This window comes from Phaseolus vulgaris, chromosome 10, assembly GCF_000499845.2.
Source record: "Phaseolus vulgaris cultivar G19833 chromosome 10, P. vulgaris v2.0, whole genome shotgun sequence".
In the NCBI taxonomy this organism is placed as follows: domain Eukaryota; kingdom Viridiplantae; phylum Streptophyta; class Magnoliopsida; order Fabales; family Fabaceae; genus Phaseolus; species Phaseolus vulgaris.
The window spans coordinates 989,398-996,387 of record NC_023750.2 but is presented as its reverse complement, the minus strand read 5'-3'; positions in this window follow the sequence as shown (position 1 = coordinate 996,387).

Here is a 6,990-nt window from a genome sequence, read left to right as displayed (position 1 = left end):
CAGTGACGAACGTCTGGTAAAAATTTCAGACCAAAATACCCAAGGAGTAAGGCGTAGTAAGTCCCAGACCGAGAGTGAACAAAACTGGTTTTCCGAAAACAAACGTCCTGGCTTTTCTCCCCGTATCTTCTTTTTGTGATTTGTTTATGGACGTGCCTCCTTACCTGGGTGCAAACAACATATGAAAGTACTTGTGTGAATTTTTTCAGCGCAATACGGACCCAGAATAAAATTTCAGAAAGTAGGGCGAAATTTCACAAGTTTGGTAGAGGATAGCCTTGGTTTGCACAAAATTTCTGAAAAATTCTCCCGAAATAGTTTTTTCCTGAAATTCCACGTAAGAATCTCCACTGAATTTGGGACAAAACGCGACAAATTTCAGGTCAAACGGATGAGTATTCACCCACGAAAAAAATCAAACAGTTTCACACACAAACGAACCTTCCTTTCAGCCTGGCAGTGATGAATAAAAATTTATTGCAATCTTGTGGGACGAATCTGGGGCTCAATCTCAGCCAAAACTCAGTAGACACAGTGACGAACGTCTGGTAAAAATTTCAGACCAAAATACCCAAGGAGTAAGGCGTAGTAAGTCCCAGACCGAGAGTGAACAAAACTGGTTTTCCGAAAACAAACGTCCTGGCTTTTCTCCCCGTATCTTCTTTTGTGATTTGTTTATGGACGTGCCTCCTTACCTGGGTGCAAACAACATATGAAAGTACTTGTGTGAATTTTTTCAGCGCAATACGGACCAGAATAAAATTTCAGAAAGTAGGGCGAAATTTCACAAGTTTTGGTAGAGGATAGCCTTGGTTTGCACAAAATTTCTGAAAAATTCTCCCGAAATAGTTTTTTCCTGAAATTCCACGTAAGAATCTCCACTGAATTTGGGACAAAACGCGACAAATTTCAGGTCAAACGGATGAGTATTCACCCACGAAAAAAATCAAACAGTTTCACACACAAACGAACCTTCCTTTCGCCCTGGCAGTGATGAATAAAAATTTATTGCCAATCTTGTGGGACGAATCTGGGGCTCAAATCTCAGCCAAAACTCAGTAGACACAGTGACGAACGTCTGGTAAAAATTTCAGACCAAAATACCCAAGGAGTAAGGCGTAGTAAGTCCCAGACCGAGAGTGAACAAAACTGGTTTTCCGAAAACAAACGTCCTGGCTTTTCTTCCCCGTATCTTCTTTTGTGATTTGTTTATGGACGTGCCTCCTTACCTGGGTGCAAACAACATATGAAAGTACTTGTGTGAATTTTTTCAGCGCAATACGGACCCAGAATAAAATTTCAGAAAGTAGGGCGAAATTTCACAAGTTTTGGTAGAGGATAGCCTTGGTTTGCACAAAATTTCTGAAAAATTCTCCGAAATAGTTTTTTCCTGAAATTCCACGTAAGAATCTCCACTGAATTTGGGACAAAACGCGACAAATTTCAGGTCAAACGGATGAGTATTCACCCACGAAAAAAATCAAACAGTTTCACACACAAACGAACCTTCCTTTCAGCCCTGGCAGTGATGAATAAAAAATTTATTGCCAATCTTGTGGGACGAATCTGGGGCTCAAATCTCAGCCAAAACTCAGTAGACACAGTGACGAACGTCTGGTAAAAATTTCAGACCAAAATACCCAAGGAGTAAGGCGTAGTAAGTCCCAGACCGAGAGTGAACAAAACTGGTTTTCCGAAAACAAAACGTCCTGGCTTTTCTCCCCGTATCTTCTTTTGTGATTTGTTTATGGACGTGCCTCCTTACCTGGGTGCAAACAACATATGAAGTACTTGTGTGAATTTTTTCAGCGCAATACGGACCCAGAATAAAATTTCAGAAAGTAGGGCGAAATTTCACAAGTTTGGTAGAGGATAGCCTTGGTTTGCACAAAATTTCTGAAAAATTCTCCGAAATAGTTTTTTCCTGAAATTCCACGTAAGAATCTCCACTGAATTTGGGACAAAACGCGACAAATTTCAGGTCAAACGGATGAGTATTCACCCACGAAAAAAATCAAACAGTTTCACACACAAACGAACCTTCCTTTCAGCCCTGGCAGTGATGAATAAAAATTTATTGCCAATCTTGTGGGACGAATCTGGGGCTCAAATCTCAGCCAAAACTCAGTAGACACAGTGACGAACGTCTGGTAAAAATTTCAGACCAAAATACCCAAGGAGTAAGGCGTAGTAAGTCCCAGACCGAGAGTGAACAAAACTGGTTTTCCGAAAACAAAACGTCCTGGCTTTTCTCCCCCGTATCTTTTTTGTGATTTGTTTATGGACGTGCCTCCTTACCTGGGTGCAAACAACATATGAAGTACTTGTGTGAATTTTTTCAGCGCAATACGGATCTAGAATAAAATTTCAGATACTAAGGCGATATTTCACAAGTTTGGTAGAGGATAGCCTTGGTTTGCACAAAATTTCTAAAAAATTCTCACGAAAAATTCACCAAGACTACACCTTACTCCTTTTGTATTTTGGTTTGAAATTTTACCAGACATTCGTCACTGTGTCTATTGAGTTTGGCTGAGGTTTGAGCCCCAGATTCGTCCACTTGATTGGCAATAAAATTTTTATTCGTCACTGTCAGGTTCAAAGGAAGGTTCGTTTGTGTGTGAAACTGTTTGATTTTATCGTGAGTGAATACTCATCCCTTTGAACTGAAATTTTTCGCGTTTTGTTCCAAATTCAGTGGAGATTCTTGGGTGGAATTTCAGGAAAAAACTATTCCGGGAAAATTTTCAGAAATTTTGTGCAAACCAAGGCTATCCTCTACTGAAACTTGTGAAATTCTGGCCTAATTCTGCAATTTCATTATGGGTCCGTATCGCGCTGAAAAAATTCACACGAGCACTTTCGTATGTTGTTTGCACCCAGGCAAGGAGGCACGTCCATAAAAAATCACAAAAAGAAGATACGAGGAGAAAAGCCAGGACGTTTTTTTTTCGGAAAACCGGTTTTGTTAACTCTCGGTCTGGGACTTACTACGGCTACTCCTTTGGGTATTTCGGTCTGAAATTTTTATGAGACATTCGTCACTGTTTCTATTGAGTTTTGGCTGAGGTTTGAGCCCCAGATTCGTCCCACAAATTGGCAATAAATTTTTTATTCGTCACTGCCAGGGTTCAAAGGAAGGTTCGTTTGTGTGTGAAACTGTTTTATTTTTTTCGTGGGTGAATATCATCGTTTGACCTGAATTTTTCGCGTTTTGTCCCAAATTCAGTGGAGATTCTTGGGTGGAATTTAGCAAAAAAATTATTCCGGGAGAATTTATCTGATATTTTGTGCAAACCAAGGCTATTCCTCTACGAAACTTGTGAAATTCTGGCCTAATTTCGCAATATCATTCTGGCTCATATCGCGCTGAAAAAAATTCACACGAGCACTTTCGTATGTTGTTTGCACCCAGGCAAGGAGGCACGTCCATAAACGAATCACAAAAAGAAGATACGGGGAAGAAAAGCCAGGACGTTTTGTTTTCGGAAAACCGGTTTTGTTCACTTTCGGTCTGGGACTTACTACGGCTCACTCCTTTGGTATTTTGATCTAATATTTTTATGAGACATTCATCACTGTTCTATTGAGTTTTGGCTGAGGTTTGAGCCCCAGATTCGTCCCAAAAATTGGCAATAATTTTTTATTCGTCACTACCAGGGTTGAAAGGAAGGTTCGTTTGTGTGTGAAACTGTTTGATTTTTTTCGTGGTGAATACTCATCCCTTTGACCTGAAATTTGTCACGTTTTGTTCCAAATTCAGTGGAGATTATTGGGCGTAATTTCAGGAAAAAACTATTCCAGGAGATTTTTTCTGAAATTTTGTGCAAACCAGGCTATCCTCTACCGAAACTTGTGAAATTCCGGCCTAATTTTTGCAATTTCATTATGGGTCCGTATCGCGCTGAAAAAATTCACACGAGCACTTTCGTATGTTGTTTGCACCCAGGCAAGGAGGCACGTCCATAAACGAATCACAAAAAGAGAACGGGGAAGAAAAGCAGGACGTTTTGTTTTTGGAAAACAGGTTTTGTTCACTCTCGGTCTGGGACTTACTACGCCTCACTCCTTGGGTATTTTGGTCTGAAATTTTACCAGACGTTCGTCACTGTGTCTATTGAGTTTTGGCTGAGGTTTGACCCCAGATTTGTCCCACTAGATTGGCAATAAAATTTTTATTCGCACACTGCCAGGGCTGAAAGGAAGGTTCGTTTGTGCGTGAAATTGTTTGATTTTTTCGTGGGTGAATACTCATCCGTTTGACCTGAAATTTGTCGCGTTTTGTCCCAAATACAGTGGAGATTCTTGGGTGGAATTTCAGGAAAAAACTATTCCAGGAGAATTTATCTGAAATTTTGTGCAAACCAAGGCTATCCTCTACCGAAACTTGTGAAATTCCGGCCTAATTTATGAAATTTCATTCTAGGTCCGTATCGCGCTGAAAAAATTCACACGAGCACTTTCGTATGTTCTTTGCACCCATTCAAGGAGGCACGTCCATAACGAATCACAAAAGAAGCTATGGGGAAGAAAGCCTGGAGATTTGTTTTCGGAAAACCGGTTCTATTCACTCTCAGTCTGGGACTTACTACGCGTCACTCCTTGGGTATTTTGGAATGAAATTTTACCAGACATTCGTCACTGTGTCTATTGAGTTTTGGCTGAGGTTTGAGTCCCAGAATCGTCCCACAAGATTCGCAATAAATTTTTTATTCGTCATTGCCAGATCTGAAAGGAAGGTTCGTTTGTGTGTGATACTGTTTGATTTTTTTCATGGGTGAATACTCATCCGTTTGAACTGAAATTGTCGCGTTTTGTCCCAAATTCCGTAGAGATTGTTGGGTGGAATTTTGAGAAAAAACTATTCCGTGAGAATTTTTCAGGAATTTTGTGCAATCCAAGGCTATCCTCTACCGAAACTTGTGAAATTCCGGCCTAATTTCTGCAATTTCATTCAGGGTCCGTATCACGCTGAAAAAATTCACACAAGCACTTTCGAATGTTGTTTGCACCCAGAAAAGGAGGCACGTCCATAAACGAATCACAAAAGAAGATACAGGGAAGAAAAGCCAGGACGTTTTGTTTTCGGAAAACCGGTTTTGTTAACTCTCGGTCTGGGACTTACTACGCCTCACTCCATTGGTATTTTGGAATGAAATTTTATCCACACATTCGTCACTGTGTCTATTGAGTTTTGGCTGAGGTTTGAGCCTTAGATCGTCCCACAGGATTGAAATAAATTTTTTATTCGTCACTGCCAGGGCTGAAAGGAAGGTTCGTTTGTGTGTGAAACTGTTTGATTTTTTTCGTGGGTGAATACTCATCCGTTTCACCTGAAATTTGTCGCATTTTGTCCCAAATTAGTGGAGAATCTTGGTGGAATTTCAGGAAAAAACTATTCCTGGAGAATTTTTCTGAAATTTTGTGCAAACCAAGGCTATCCTCTACCGAAACTTGTGAAATTCGGCCTAATTTCTGCAATTTCTTTCTGGGTCCGTATCGCGCTGAAAAAATTCACACAAACACTTTCGTATGTTGTTTGCACCCATGCAAGGACTCACGTCCATAAACGAATCACAAAAGAAGATACGGGGAAGAAAAGCCAGGACGTTTTGTTTTCAGAAAACCGGTTTTGTTAACTCTCGATCTGGGACTTACTACGCCTCACTCCTTGGGTATTTTGGTCTGAAATTTTTACCAGACACTCGTCACTGTGTCTATTGAGTTTTGGCTGAATTTGAGCCCAGATTCATCCCACAAGATTGGCAATAAATTTTTTTTCGTCACTGCCAGGACTGAAAGGAAGGTTCGTTTGTGTGTGAAACTGTTTGATTTTTTTCGTGGGTGAATACTCATCCGTCACCTGAAATTTTCGCGTTTTGTCCCAAATTCAGTGGAGATTCTTGGGTGGTATTTTAGGAAAAAACTATTCCGGGAGAATTTTTCTGAAATTTTGTGCAAACCAAGGCTATCATATACTGAAACTTGTGAAATTTCGGCCCTATTTCTGCAATTTCTGTCTGGTCGTATCGCGCTGAAAAAAATTCACACGAGCACTTTCGTATGTTTTTTGAACCCATGGCAAGCAGGCACGTCCATAAACGAATCACAAAAAGAAGATACGGGGAAGAAAACCAGGACGTTTTGTTTTCGGAAAACCGATTTGTTCACTCTCGGTCTGAGACTTACTACGCCTCACTCCTTGGGTATTTTGGTCTGAAATTTTTACCAGACACTCGTCATTGTGTCTATTGAGTTTTGGCTAGGTTGAGCCCCAGATTCGTCCCACAAGATTGGCAATAATTTTTTTATTCGTCACTGCCAGGGCTGAAAGGAAGGTTCGTTTATGTGTGAAACTGTTTGATTTTTTTCGTGGATGAATACTCATCGTTTGACCTGAAATTTGTCGCGTTTTGTCCCAAATTCAATGGACATTCTTGGGTGGAATTTCAGGAAAAAACTATTCCGAAGAATTTTCAAAATTTTGTGCAAACCAAGGCTATCCTCTACCGAAACTTGTGAAATTTCTGCCTAATTTCTGCAATTTCATTCTGGGTCCGTATCGCGCTGAAAAAATTCACCGAGACTTTCGTATGTTTTTGCACCCAGGCAAGGAGGACGGCCATATAAACAATCACAAAAAGAAGATACAGGGAAGAAAGCCAGGACGTTTGTTTTCGGAAAACCGGTTTGTTCACTCTCGGTCCTTGACTTACTATGCTTCACTCCTTGGGTATTTTGGAAAGAAATTTTTACCAGACACTCGTCACTTTGTCTATTGTGTTTGGCTGAGGTTGAGCCCCAGATTCGTCCCACAAGATTGGCAATAAATTTTTATTCGTCACTGCCAGGGCTGAAAGGAAGTTTCGTTTGTGTGTGAAACTGTTTGATTTTTCGTGGGATGAATACTCACCGTTTGACCTGAAATTTGTCGCGTTTTGTCCCAAATTCAGGGGATATTCTTGGGTAAAATTTCAGGAAAAAATTATT